This window comes from Squalius cephalus (assembly GCF_949319135.1).
Source record: "Squalius cephalus genome assembly, chromosome: 23".
Taxonomy (NCBI): Eukaryota; Metazoa; Chordata; class Actinopteri; order Cypriniformes; family Leuciscidae; genus Squalius; species Squalius cephalus.
This window is the reverse complement of record NC_137144.1, coordinates 21,862,675-21,877,344: the sequence shown is the minus strand read 5'-3', so window position 1 is coordinate 21,877,344 and position 14,670 is coordinate 21,862,675. Positions and strand designations below refer to the sequence as shown.

Genomic DNA, 14,670 nt, shown 5'->3' with positions numbered 1-14,670 from the left:
TGGCTGCATTTATATGAGCAAACAATACCGTGCAAACAGTAAAATTGTGAAATATTCTTACAATTTACAATATATGATTTCTATATTAATATATTTTAAAATGTACTTTATTCCTGTGATGCAAAGCTGAATTTTCAGCATCATTACTCCAGTCTTCAGTGTCACATGATCCTTCAGAAATCATTCGAATATGATGATTTGCTGCTCAAGAAACACTTCTTCTTTATCAATTTTGAAAACAGTTGTGCGACATAATATTTTTGTGGAAACCGTGCAACGTTTCTTTTTCCAGGATTCTTTGATGAATAGAAAGTCCACAAGAACAGCACTCATTTGAAATAGAAATGATATAGAAAGCATTCACTTTTCCTCAGTTTAATGCATCCTTTCTGAATAAAAGTTTTTTAAATTAAAAAAAATAATAATAATAAAAAAATCATACTGACCCCAAACTGTTGACCAGTAGGGTATTGTCATAATTTTTTTTTTTTTTTAAAGAAAATATAATATTTATTTCAAATAGAAAATATTTGATATTAATGCAGAATTGCATGCATATAATTACTAAAGGAAATCTCAAATGTTTTGTTGACAGTGTTTTCAAAAATATCTCTCACCAAACCTTTTTTTTTTTTTTTTTTTTCATGTGTTGTTGATTTGCTCTGTTCTGCAAGCCCTTACAATCTATTGCATAGGAAAATCTGCTTAAATATTCCACAAAAACAATTCCACCGGATACGAGCAATTTCACTGCTGATTACGTTCTGAAACGATGCTGGTGAAAACGGCGTAGCTTCGCAATCTACAGTGGTCTAATTTGGTGATTTCAGCACACGATTGGTAAAACAAAAAATCAGACTGCGTTGAGTACTAAAAAAAGTTTGTCAAATCAAAATGTGCTGTAGCAAATGTTTACAAAATGAATAAATGTAAATGTGTGAAAGGCCTGTTAAACTACAACATATTGGCCTGGTTTCACAAACCGGGTTTAGATTAAGCCAGGATTAGGCCTTAGTTCAATTAGGGCATTTAAGTAGCTTTTATAATTGTGACTTTATAAAAACAGTACTAGTGTGCATCTTGAGACAAAACAATGGCACTGACATATTTTAAGAAATGTCGGTGCAAGTTGCTTTCAGTTAAAACAGCTCAAATATGTATTTTAGTCTGGGACTAGGCTTAAAGGTACAGTTCACTTAAAAATGACAATTCTGTCATCATTTGTTCACCCTCAAGTTGTTTCAAACCTGTATGAATTTCTTTCTTCTGCTGAACACAAAAGAAGATATTTTGAAGAATGTCGGTAACCAAACAGTTGATGGACCCCATTGACTTCCATAGTATGTTTGTTTTTTTTCCTACCATGGAAGTCAATGGGGTCCATCAACTGTTTGGTTACCGACATTCTTAAAAATATCTTCCTTTATGTTCAACAGAAGAAAGAAATTCATACAGGTTTGAAACACCTTGAGGGTGAGTAAATGATGACAGAATTTCCATTTTTAAGTGAACTATTCCTTTAAGCCTCGTCTGTGAAACTGGGGCTTTACGATTAGCTGGAGGATTCATTAAAAATATTCTGTTTGTCTGGGAGAATTAAAAAAATAAACGACAGACACATGAACTAACTGTAAAACAGTCTTGTTTGTTCTCTTCCATCTTCCTCTCCAACGAGACAGTGCTCGCAGTTCCTCCATCAGCTTGTGTATGTCACACAAGATCCCATCTTCAGACAAGGCTCAGTGCCTGATCTCAAATCAGCCAAAGTGTGTTCCTCACAACCTGTTCCTGTACACTCACCTGCCAAGTCTTCCACAGTGCCAGCAGTTTCTGGACATCTTCACACTCGGTTTCGCTAGCTGGCTTCGCCCTGCGCACACAAAAGAGAAGAACAGCCACGTTACAATTACAAACCACTTGGATGCTGTCGGTTTCTCAGGCTCCAAATGTTCGAAAAGGGAACTGCGGGAAGACAAAGCCTTAGTTTAAAAACATATGAAACAGGAGGCTCTTCAAAATAAAGTGCTTTACTGGCATTGATGGATCCATGAAGAACCTTTTTGAATCCATGGAACCTTTCCAACACACAAAAGGTTCTTTATAATATTCTTTAGATTATTAAAATGGCCTTTTTTGAAGAAGAAGAAGAAGAAGAAGAACCAAAAACCCTTTTGGACCGCTTATTTTTACGAGTGTACCTGTTTTCTTCGGACTTAATTCACACGGTTCAGAATACTAGATGTGCTTTTTATGAATACTGACATCAGATATTCTCACTTGGTTTCGTTCACAATGACCAGCTAAAATGTTTTCACAGTTTCCTGAACAGAGGAGATGACTCAGACGCCACAGTTGCTAAACAAGCAGAAGCATTTTTGTTTGATCCTCAAGTTTCTCATGTCTAAGTGGTTATGGTAAGTGGATAGTGTGTGTACTTTTTTATTTTCCTGTATAGTTTGCAGAGTTATTTTGCTGACCTGATGTTTAGCTCTCATTTACAATGTGGGAAACCCACTGAAAAGCGCATTTGCTACCGCAAATTAAAGGGACGGTTCATCTAAAAATGATCATTCTGTTAAATGGAGTGTGCAGGGATGATGTCAAGACCTGGAAGACTAATTCACCACTGGTTCCCTTGAGATTTTCCCATGGGTTTTTATGGTGAGGTTTTTCAATTTATGAGCAAACAAAAGTTGGGGAATACCTACATTGCATATAAATATGAAATGGTATGAAATTGTACATTTACAAAGACAAAAGCCTTCCAAAGACAGTGATACGTGGTTAAATGTAGTGTTGGGTGTAATTAATTACATTGTTATTATTGATGTAATTGCATTAAATACTGTATAGACTATACAACATTTCTATGTAAAACAATAGTGGATTTGATCTGTGCTGCAAACCCTGCAAATGACTGCATTGGATATAAATGCACAAAAATATTTATTTTACAGTCCATGAAAAGCAGCATAAAAGTATAATAAAAGCACCATAAAAGTACAATAAAAGCACCATAACAGTACAATTTGTTTGCTTAACCATTTGTGTTGTTAGTTTCTGAATTCTGAAACATTTGGCGCATTATGTCAGTTTACATAGTTTACATCACTTTAAAATGTCCAGAAACTATCATTTTAATAAAATGTAACCGCTCCAAATAAATGATTGTAGTTAAACCCAGCAGCAGTGCATATTCAAGCAAACTCAAATTGACTGCACATCAGTATGATCAATATGATAATTATATTTAAAATCCTTCGATCAATATGAATTACAGGCAATTGAGCGTCTGGCCTCAAACACACACACAAACGACTACTATGATTATTAATATGCTAACAAACGTAAATGAAAATAAATATAATGCATGATGCTCTCCTGCATACTCTTCTCCAAATATATGCAGGCTTTTTTGTCTGTGCAATACAATACAAAACAATACAATACAATATGTACTCATCTGCACTAATGTTCGTTTCCTTCTGTCCCAGAAAATGAGGGGGCGTGACATGAGCTATACAACATGCTTTTCAGGAAGTCTTATATAATACAGAGAGACTTTGACTAATAATATGGAGAAAAGAGACGCATGATACAAAATTGCACACATAAGAACTGCGAGGCTGAATCTCCCATGAGAACTGCATCTATCTGCAGTCTTCAGAGAGCAGTTCCTCGTATTAATAAACACAAAAGATTGTTGAATTGGTTTAACTATAAGCCTCAGATGTTCAGAGACAATCTACAATCCAACCATTGACAATCTAATGCATATAAATAATAAATACAGAATCCACTTTCTCAAACTTGCAAGCTCTAATTTGATTGGATGGAATAATGCCATTTCCAGGAGTCAGAGTGAATTGGTTTTTACCAGTCTGCCTGAAAATAAAGTTCCTGAAAATGAGATATTTCAAATTTAAACTTTAAACGTGGCAGTCAAACAATCTCTCCCTGGCCAAACAGATTTTAGTCAGAGATTTCAATTTCATTTCAACTGTCCAGATCCTCCAAGCCAACTGATACCATAAGCATGCATGTAAACAAAGCAGCTCGAGTCTGTTATATATTTTGTGAGCATGTCTGTTGCGTTTGTTTGATCGACTCCAGACTTCACATGTTTTGCAGCCTTTGATGCTAAAAAAGTGACTCCATATTAAAGCTCCTGTTAATGCTTAGACTCTTAATCGCCATCATCAGCGCCACAGTCCAATCACCAATCTCTGTCTCCCCTGACAGTGCTCTAGATCATCTTTTTAGTTTTTTTCCACCTCGTGTGAGGTAGCCACATGTCTTCCTGGCAGGAGGAAAATATATGCTAGCTATAATTAGTATAGCTGGCATACATATTTAAATATGCATACATTAGACAAGGATGTTGCGGGGGAAAAATGAAAACCCAAACAGCCTTGTGATCATTTAAAAGCCAAGAAAAGCTTGGGCTAAGTATTTCAAGAACTCAACTTTTTGTTTTTTAAACATTTGTGTTCACTTATTAGGATGGATGGATGGATGGATAGATATATAGATAGATAGACACAGGTTGATGGATGGATGGATGGATGGATGGATGGATGGATGGATGGATGGATGGATGGATGGATGGACGGACAGACACAGGCCGATAGATAGATAGACACAGGTAGATAGATAGATAGATAGATAGATAGATAGATAGATAGATAGATAGATAGATAGATAGACACATGGATGGATGGATGGATGGATGGATGGATGGATGGATGGATGGACGGACGGACGGACGGACGGACAGACAGACACAGGCCGATAGATAGACACAGGTTGATGGATGGATGGATGGATGGATGGATGGATGGATGGATGGATGGATGGATGGATGGATGGATGGATGGACGGACGGACAGACAGACACAGGCCGATAGATAGACACAGGTTGATGGATGGATGGATGGATGGATGGACGGTTGGACAGACACAGGTTGATGGATGGATGGATGAATGGATGGATGGATGGATGGATGGATGGATGGATGGACGGACGGACGGACGGACGGACAGACACAGGCCGATACATAGATAGATAGACAGACAATATACATAGATAGATAGACAGACAATATACATATATGCACATTCTGAACTTTAAATGAGTTTTATGTTCTTAAAGCTACAGTAGCCTATTATTCATAGCACAATGAACTCTTTAATCTAAGAAGATCAGACCCTTTAACACCAACTCTGAATAAAAGATAAACATATGCTCCATGTTGAAGGAATCAAAACAAATATGCAGGAGTTGTGAAGCACAGATTGCCAGTCTGTATCCCACAATCCACCTTCCCTGCCCACACATCCTTTGCCTGCTACCGGCAGCATCAACCCTGACCAAACATTCTATAAATATGTTTCCCATCATGCTCCTGAGGCTGGTTTTGATGCACTCCACTTTGGAGCCCTTTTATCTTTAAACTGCTGCTGTGAGTAGATCAAAACACAACAGTGTTTTGTGAGAGTGCAAATTCAGCAGCGTATTTGCGTTGCTTCCAGCGTAGCGCTACGGTCAACTTGTTTGATCACCTCTGTTGTCTTGTTTTCCTTCTCTTTCTTTCGCGCTTTGTTGTTCAGTGCAAGCAAGGTCCATCCTTTAGTCCCTGGGGTGCATCTCTGCTTTGATTTGAACCCGTAGGGTCAGGATGCATCACCCTCGATAAAAAAAGAAAAAAAAAGAAGCATAAATGCAAATGGCCTAAATCAATGGCCCAGCGGACACACTGGAAACAAATGCAGAGAGAAGCTGAAACCAGCAAGGTTGTCTGGTCCATTTGTCTTCTTTGAATGGTAAATCTATCCATGTCTGAGCAGAAGGTCCCACAACGAGGAAAAATAACGATGACCCTACGGGAGACATAATGAGGCATCATGTAAAGGTAGAGGAGAGAGAGTGTGAGATTGAGAGGGAAGAAGGAAGTAAGGCCAACCATTAATCATATTTCAGCTCAGTGGGCACCTTGACTTCCATTTTAAGATGCTGTATGATGTCTATTTTTGTATAATAAAGCTTGAAAACAACTTTACTTTCTTAATCTGATGCATTTCTGAGTGAAACTGGATATTTGATGAGGGGAAAAAAGTAGGGCGGGACTATTTCATCCATCACTGTATAATAAAAAGTGGGTGTTACTTTCCAGAACGGAGACAGATGGTTGAAGGGGCGGGGCTGAAAAGTAAGAGGGATCGGTGATGTCACCAAAAAAGAAAAGTCGTTTCAGAGGCAGAACAAATTGTTATATTTTGATGAAAGATTGAAAAGACAACCTCTCTGGGCCCTATTTTAACGATCTAAGCAAGTGCACTTATCCACTTTTGCAAGTTTTTGATTAGCTTGTCCGGGGGTTTTATTAGGGAAAGTGGACCTCGAGGGGGAGAGTTGAGAACCCCTGGTCTAGACCATGACCATGAATTACATTTTGGAATGGTTTTCCACCCTGTCTTTCTTTTATCCTGAGCTAAATTGATATCATTAGATTTTGGCACACATTCGGCTGTTAATGTACTGATAGAACACGCTGATCATTAAAGAATATTAAAAAAGAATTACAAGAAAGCACCCCAGACGTTTTCAATTTGGTCCAATCACATTCACGCAGTGAGGGTTTGAGACTGTAATTAATCTACATTCAGATTTATTTTATTAAGGGTGCAGTAACTGTAATTAATAGAATATCACGCATGCTGTCCTAAATGCTAACTAGAAGTGCTCTAAATTGCTAATTACATGGCAGTTTGTAGATTTGCAAGTGTGTGTGCCAAAAGACCAGTGTGGGCTGTTGTAAAATGAGGAACGTTAAGAAATATATACAACTATGAAGAACTTTGAAAAGTTTTAATGCTTTCATTCAGTGAGGACACATTAAATTGATCAAGCGTGACAGTAAAAACGTTTATATGGTTACAAAAAATTCTAATTCATATTTCTACTGCCCTTGTTTTGAGTAAATCGTGCATACAATACAATCATTTTGTCCCCACGTTTTCCTAAATCGTATTGTGCGCACAATAAAATAATTTGTTCCCTCCTTTTTACTAAATCGTGCGCACAACATCATTTGTTCACTAGCTTTACTAAATAGTGTGCACAATATAATTCGCACCCTCGTTTTACTAAACCGCGCGCACAATTTAATAATTCGCTCCCTCGTTTTCGAAATAGTGTGCACAATATATTATTTATACTGATATACAATCTGTTATTAATAAAACAACTTCCTTCAGCACCTCCACATAAGAAATCACAAAAGTTTCCAAATCAGCATGAAAAAAAGGGGCTTTTTCCAAAGACATATCATCACGTTAATGGCCGTGACAGATGGTGTGTGAATACACTGATCAATACCATTCCAGACCTCTTAACCTTCAGTAGTGCAAAGCAAGACCTGGAGAAAATGAGGCTATTGATCAGGGCAGTAGAGCGGAGTGAACGATGCGCACGGCATGCTAGCAACAGGCTAACTGCTGTATGTGTGCTTACACACTACATATTAGCCTGCAGTCACAACCAGTGTTTATCACTGCAAATTTTGCATAGTTTTGTAAATTACTTACTGCAAAATTAGAGCTGCATGATATATCACAATAAAATCGATATCATGATATGGCTTATATGTGCTATAGGTTTCAGAGCTTGTAGTTCACTTCCACACGTGAAGTGTCTCAGAACAGCTTGGCTCATTTACTGTGAAACCATCAACGCAAATGTTTATTAGCTGGCAACCCTTCAAAATAAAAGCTTGATGGGTTACCATTTGAAAATCAATTAATTAAGATGTAAATATTGGTATTGTAATTTTAAAGTAAAATAAAATAATTTTACTCACAATTATTTTACAATACAATAGTGTTATTACAATATTTCTCATTTTGTTTAATATTTTTTATTTAATAAAAATCACAATAAAATCACAATTATTATTTTAAAATCGTTTTGTTACTACAAATACAGGTAAAAACCACCTGTAAAAAATAAATACGGAAAATTCCGTTGAATTAATACAGTACATTGTGCCCTGTTTTTACTGATCTTTTATTTTTTAGAGTATGCTGGTGCTTTTGATTGATTTTAAACAGAAAAACTGCCCTTAAAGGGGGGGGTACAATGGTGTTTCATGTATTCAGAGTTGTTTACACTGTTAAAGAGATGGATTCTCATGCTAAACATGGGCAAAGTTTAAAAAAAATATTTTTGACGAATAACGGAGAATTTCTGTGCCGAAAATCTTACTTCCGGGTTGGTGCAAGTTTCGGCTGGTTTTTTTTCGATCGTGGATCTAATGACGTAGATCAGAGTGGAACTCCTTATATGAGCATTTCTCTCGGAAAAGCTCGCCCGCGCGCACGTCGACTAGAGGAGAGCGAGACCGCGCACATCAACGCGCTTCAACAGGAAATCATCGGCGCCAGCGCTGCATAGGATTTGTTCAAGAATGTCTCCAAAAAAGTGTGTATTTGGATGTGAGGGAAAGCTTACCGTGTTCAGCTTTCCAAAGAACCCAGTGTTACAGGAACAGTGGATGCAGTTTGTTTTTCCGGGGCAGCAACGGAGTGTAGGAAGTGCGGTTATGTGTTCTGGTCATTTGAGTGACGAATGTTTTATTAACAAGGCCTCGACGCTGGATTTGCAAATCGTTTGCTATTAAAACGTGGAGCGGTCCCAGTGATAAAAGACCCCAGTCATGTAAGTACAACTGGATCAGATTTCTGTCTTTTGCTGGAAATCAGCGCTACCGCTTGACTCTATAGCTCCGCCTCCAGGACTTCGGCTTTTCCCGGAGAGAATTGGAAAGCTGTTTTTTCTTTTCAAATTATAATAAAACTAAACACTTTTTGGAGATATTAAGGATGCACTACTACTCTATAGGTACTCAAGATTAACATGAGATTAGGTGAAACTGTGCATGTTATGTACCCTTTAACTGATGGTTTAGGATCAGATTTCTCCAAAATAATAGCGTATATGCGAAAATTATGACGAAACGGCAAGTAACACATTGAATTAATTATGAAATTGAGTAAAAAGACTTGAGCAGTATTTTCTTGTAAAACGTACTCTTGTAAATATTTCAACCAATTTCAATATTTCAACCAATATTTGTATTACAGTGAAGCTTTTCCTAAATGGCTCAGCCCTGAAATCAATATGCCATTGTAAAACATATTTTTCAACATTTTTTTATAATTATTATTTTTATTTTCTAATCGCATACACTCCCCCAACAAAATCACCCCACTCACTCTAGAATGATTCATTCTTTCCAAATATATACAGTAGCAATTCAAGTCATCAAGTACAAATTCCTGTATTTCACAATATATTGCAGAAAAAAATAAATATAGCGATTTCATTTTTTTCTTTTTTTTTTTCAATATTGTGCAGCCCTATGCAAAAGAACAACTAGTGCTATTTAGAGATATTTCATTAGCGCCTTTTCAGCAGTGTCTTTGTGCTTGACCCCCAAAAAAGTGTTAAACTGCAACTATCTTTGTGTTTACTCTACCCTTAAGACCTGTCCTTGATCTACTAGCAAAAAGTGTCTGGATCTCGACTTCCCGCTGCTTTGAGAGCCGATCAGTGCCGTAGCCGGAGAGATTAACAGCTCCTAGAGCATGTAAGCTTCTGTAACCGTACAACTGATGCAGAAGAGCAAACACTGGAGTGAGTTCCTCCACAGGCTCGATCAAGGTATTGCACAAAGTCAGAAAGTTGGCACCTCCGATGAAGAGAGCATTCTGTGTACGCGCGAAACTGACGCTGCAACTCATTTTCTTAAGAGGATTTGGGATATCAGCTAAAAGCAGAGCGCTCATACAGGTATCTGTAGAGTTGATGGCTGAGTTAAGTCGAGGCGTGCTGATGTTGTGCCAAGTAGCAAAATCTACACACTACAATGTTACACAAGTAAAGCTGTTTGGCTGAATCAAATGTGTTAAGTGTCAGATAAATGTTTGCGCTTGCAAATCTCACAAATGCAATGCTAGCTTGATGATAGATCATAGCAAGCGTTTTATTTGGTGTTGCTCTTATATTCAGATTTGAAACGAGTTTAGCTGCTTTATATATTGGAAAGTGAGATGAGATAGTATGAGATCAGAATGAGAATGAGAATCAGAATTTAAAGCAATATTTCACTTTCATTTTAAAATTCTGTCATCGTTTACTCATCCTCATGTCGTTGTCATGTCATGTCAACATTTAGGACTTTCTGTTTTCTGTGGAAAAATGGAAAAAAAAACACAATACAAATAACCTAAAATGATCCATCTGACTTAATTAAAATGAAATATTACAAATAATTGTTTGTTAATTGAAATAAAGCTGAAATAGAAATTAGAAGGGAAACTTAAACTTTAAAAATTTGAAGTACTTAAATGACTAAACCTAAAACTGAAATAAAGCTAAATTGAAATATGAAAAAACACTAATAAACGCACGTAACAAAATTACCAAAACTATATTTTTTATTTCTTGTATATCTTGTATTTCTTTGAGAGAGTGATAAAGTTTAAGTTAAGCTGATCATCACAGAAATTTGCATATATGCAAATAAGGTGCGTAAAAAAACATGCCACAGATCTGATGCAAATTACGCCGAAATCACATTGGTTCTCATATGTCATCATAACCAATTCCAATGCACCAAATTATAATTATTATTCATATGCATGTTATTATGCGCATATTCAGATCCCCTAAAATAAGAGTTGAGCACTATGGAAAAGGAGATGATTTTCAGTGAATGTCGACCTGAATGAATAGAGGGAAAATGCATGATGACAGAATTTTCATTTCTGGGTGAACTATCCCTTTAAGCAAATTTAGGAATCAGCAAGAAACAACAACATTTATCCAAAGAACAGTCGGAGGGAGAGGGCGATGTGCACTGCGCTAGTGAGGGTAGCATTTCACATCGGCAAAGCTGAACAATTGCTCATTCGCATTAAATTAACTTGTCAGTTCCTCTACATCATGACTGATACCAGTAACTCACACCATCCGGCTAATTTGTAACACAGATGAAGATAATCATCATCTCTTGTGGTAATGCTGATGAAAATGACAATAATTACGCCGAGAGGAGGTGGGGGGGGGGGGGGGGGGTATTACCATCAGCAGAACGAAAAAAGGTAAATACACCCCAAAAAATGTGATGACACATCAGAGTGCTCTATAAATCACACACTTCCCTTCTTTATTCTGTTTCCTCTAGAAGGAAAGAGGGGGAAAGTGCCAGGCGATGAGGGGGTGAACACGGCACGCTTCAGTGGCCATGACTGCACTCCCTGGGAAGAAAAGCAGTCTGTCAGGACCATTATTCACGATAAAATGCCTTTTCTGATCTAGGACCAGCTGAACCTATTCTTAAAGGAACAGCCCCAGCTGACATTAAGTGCTATCGTAAGCTAAAACCAAAAAGTAGAACACAACTAGAAAATTTATAATAATAATAATTATTATTTAACTGGGAATAACCTATATTAATATATATTTTCATGACTCCAAAGTAAAAAATGAAATGAAAATATCAGCAAATTCCTTTTAGCTTTGCATACATGATATAATCAAAATTAATGAATAAATAAAACTGTACAACCCTAATGCATTAAACATGGAAATCCTAGATATCAAAAATATTAAGAGTGTTAAAAATAAATAAATCATCAAAACTAGAACACAGTAAAAATAAATAAATAAAAATAGGAATGGAAACTGCAAATATAAAATAAATTAAACAAACAAAACAAAGAAACAATAAATAAAAAGTAAATAAAAAAAATGTAATTAATGGAATGGAATCTAAAACTAGAACTAGAATATATAATAGGAATGGAAATCAAATCTAAAGCTAGAAAAATAAATAGTATAAGAAAATCTCATGGAATGGAAACTAAATCTAAAACTAGAAAGCTGTAAAAATAAATAAATTAAACAAAAAAAAACTTAAATACAAAGAAAGAAACAAAGAAACCAACAAACAAATAGGAATAGATTGAAAAGTAATGAAAACAAAAACTAAATTGAAAATAAAATATAAATAAAAAATAAAACAATTAAAAATATAAAATCCCTGCCAGTTCTCCCATTATTCCTGTATAACCATCACAGCATGGGCTGTAAAGTCATCATCAATTTTTAAATATAAAGTAATTTGACTTAAATGTATTATTTATACTGGTTCTCTTTAACAATGTCTATAAACTAGATAAACTGACGTTATGCCACTTTCCTATGGAAGACTTCAGAGCCAGCCTAGCCTGAATTACCCTGTCCGCTAGCTCCCAGCATTCTCCCAGAGCGTCCAATCACAAACCCATCAGAGCAGTAAAGCTTCATGACAACGCAGACACCATCCCCTCCGCCTGTAAACAGTCCAAGTTCACTATCATCTGCACGCGTTCACACACAAGCCGCGGGGCGCACTCCGGGTGATAAAAGAGCAGCAAGAAGATGCTGCGGAATTCTGAGATGGTTCCTGATGGAGACAAAATGAGAGGGTCAGTCTATTCAAGTTAAATTCACTGGGTCCTTCAGCGTTTGCCGGGGAGTTAATCTGATATATGGACATAGGCTGAATCTATTTGCGTAAGAGCCTCTGCCCTTGGCTCATAGATCAGTCAAGCGGCCCTCGCTTGCTCTGTACCTTCTGTAATGGATGACTGCAGAAAGGAGCACTGCAGGTGCACCTTAAGAAACCCTAAACTGGGGAACAAGCCACAGCAGAGAAGTTAGGCCGTGAGGCAGGTTATAAATATTGGCCGAGGCCGTTCTTCTTCCAGTATCAAAGAGCATCTCCAGCAGGGATGAGGAGAAACGGGATACATGTAACTGTAAAATATGAAATAGCCGGTAACACTTTATTTTACAGTGTCCTTGCTACATGTACTAACTATAACAGTAAATTACGCATTATTCCATGCAACTAACCCTAAACCGATCCCTTAACCTAACTCTATAGTAAGTACTATGTTAATCATATTGCTCAGTACTTAAAAGATAAGCAATTTCAGAGAGGCTAGCAATAGCGAGCTAGCTTTGAAAGCGTGATATCCACCTTCCCGTCAAAGCGTCTCCAAAGCCAAACCTTCAAAACACATGAGCACGTACAGCAGAGTCTGCAAAGCATCACGAGAGACGGGGTTAAATTACCTTAGGCCTCAAAGCACATAACATTACAATTATAATGAACCAATCAGTGCATTCGGTCCGAATGCATTGATTGGACAAACTTTTTTTTTTTTGGTCCTGAGACTTCCACAGAAAATGTAAGTCATTTTTTTTATTTTATTTTTTTTATTTTATTAAATCTTCTATTATTGATTGCTTTCAGGATGTGAAGAGTGTTTCAACCAGAATAATATATATATTTATATATATATATATATATATCGTGAGCTTAGAATTATAAGGTTCTATCTCCGTTTAGGGTAGTTCCGAGATATTGAGCATCAAAGTTTTTACATCCCAGCTGGCACAACTGAGATGGAACCTTTTTATTTTATTAATAACTACTAACAAAATATTTTTTTACAAAAATAACACCACACAGGCATTAATAAACACCTAATGGATCAGATTATGTCAAAAACTCAATTTCGACCAAAAGTGGAGATAGAACCTTATAATTCTAAGCTCACGATATATATATATATATTATTCTGGTTGAAACACTCTTCACATCCTGAAAGCAATCAATTTTAATTTAATTAAGACTTAAATTAAATGTGATATTATAAAAAAAAAAAATATATATATATATATATATATATATATATATATTTTTTTTTTTTTATAATATCACATTTAATTTAAGTCTTAATTAAATTAAAATTGGCAAAGTAAATCAACATGACATAATGAAATATTGATAAAAATTTAATGGATTTTTTTTATTTAAAATTTAAAAATTTACAGCAACTGAATTGCTGTCTGCTTCAAAAGATTCCATTTTTATTCAAAAGTTCAATCAAATAAGAAGTTAATATGGAGAAACTTACACTACAAATGATTTTTTAAAAATGTTTTTTTAAAGAAGTTTCCTAAAAATACAGTTAAAACAGTAATATTGTGAAATTTGTTTACAATTTAAAATAGCTGTTTTCTCTTTTAACATGTTTTTAAATATAATGTATTCCTGTGATGGTAAAGCTGAATTTTCAGCATCATTACAACAATCTTCAGTGTCACATGATTCTTCAGAAATCATTCTAATATGCTGATTTGCTGCATATTGTAATATTGTCAATGTTGAAAATATGTGTGCTACTTAATATTTTTGTGGGGGAAATATTGATCCATTTATTACAGGATTCTTAGAGCAGCATTTCCTTGAAATAGAAATATTTTTTGACATTAGAAAGGTCATTACTGTCAATTTAAAGGATGGTAGTCCAAACTTTTGAATGGTAGTCTACATTAAACTAAATTTGGCCAGTTGGTTCATATATTTCCTCTCCACCACTGAAAATAGTTCTAAGAGAAGCCAAAGAATCAACCTTGTGTGGTCGCCAATCAGCTCTTGACTCCGGATCACTCACATAATCTGGTCTGAAATGTCCCAAACACAGTGATACAAACATTGCTGAATTTTACATCCTGTACTGGAATACATTTCAAAACCAGCCCTCCCAATCCTG

At 36.0% G+C, this 14,670-nt stretch overlaps 1 protein-coding gene across 2 annotated transcripts in view; it reads right to left on the bottom strand.

Moving 5' to 3' along the window:
* The window catches only part of lrrc4ca (leucine rich repeat containing 4C-a), a 202,074-nt gene that overhangs the window by 17,975 nt on the left and 169,429 nt on the right, over positions 1–14,670 (bottom strand). For both annotated transcript variants that reach the window (XM_079858755.1, XM_079858754.1), the window contains one exon: positions 1,801–1,870. The gene's annotated coding sequence lies outside the window, so the exon portion shown is untranslated. The remainder of the gene's footprint in view (positions 1–1,800; positions 1,871–14,670) is intronic.